The 1,014-nt window shown below is 50.1% G+C and overlaps 1 protein-coding gene across 3 annotated transcripts in view; it reads right to left on the bottom strand.

Annotated features, from left to right (window-relative positions):
• The window catches only part of PCDH19 (protocadherin 19), a 145,475-nt gene that overhangs the window by 10,018 nt on the left and 134,443 nt on the right, over positions 1-1,014 (bottom strand). The gene's annotated exons all lie outside the window — the stretch shown is intronic.

The following is a 1,014-nucleotide window of genomic DNA, read 5'->3' as shown; positions in this document are numbered from 1 at the left end:
GCCACAGGGCTTAGTGCAGCAGCAGGACAAACAATGTAGTTCTGTTGCCCCATTTCCTTTCTGGGCCCACTACAAGGGGGGCCCTGTTAAAGTCAGTGCCCAAACCTAAATACAAATACTGCCACATTTGCTTGGGCTGTTGTAGAAGTCAAATGCACTGGTCTAGCAAATATTGAGTGGAATGAGCCAGGTAAGTCTCTACCAAAATGGAACATGGCTGGGAAGTGATCACTGCAACTATCTGCTTTTAAAACATATAAAATAATGGCTAGATTTAGATTTTCTAAAGAGCTCAGCCTGTTGTGTGTAAATAAGGAGGGAGTTCCTTGGAAAATCTGGCCCTAACATGCTGAGCACAAGGAAATATACATTCTTAGTGTGTAGGAGGGATCAGCCCATAAGGCTATTGTATAAAGGGCTATGATCATCCAGTCTTGCATGCAAGAAGTATGAAAGGACATCACATGAAGGTAGGACTCTACACAGTGGGTTCTCCAAGTCTCCCCCCTTCCTGGATCTTATGCACAAACTTAACTGAGAACAAAATATCTTGGAACAAGATTGTACTTAAAACAATTCAGCATTATGTCTTAGCCCCTAAAGCCTATACCAAGATTCTTTCAGACACGGCTTCAAATCCCTCTCTCTCAGGGGTGACACATAAGGGGTGCACATGCACCCCCTGCATGTGGCAGTGCAACCCCTGCAAAAAAGCGCCACCACAGTCAGTTGTCATTTGCCACCCCACTGCCGGCACTGACAGCAGCATCTGTGAGCAGTCCACGATTGCCCTTGGCTGCCGCCAACACTGCTGGTAGCGCCTGCCGGTGGTCGCCAACCCCTGGTCGGTGCTTGCCACCCTCCCCCTCCCCGCCCCCACTGCCAACAGAGTTGGCGGCATCTGCGGGAGCTCCCCACTCACCATCGTTGAGCTCACGCCACCACTGGCACAGCTGTAGCCCTCCCACCCAGCAGGGGCATGTGGCAGAAAGCCACCTTGGTTTCTCCCCAAAA

Source organism: Gavialis gangeticus, unplaced genomic scaffold, assembly GCF_001723915.1.
Source record: "Gavialis gangeticus isolate Ggan-Ray unplaced genomic scaffold, GavGan_comp1, whole genome shotgun sequence".
NCBI classification, from domain to species: Eukaryota; Metazoa; Chordata; order Crocodylia; family Gavialidae; genus Gavialis; species Gavialis gangeticus.
This window is presented reverse-complemented; position numbering and strand designations above follow the sequence as displayed.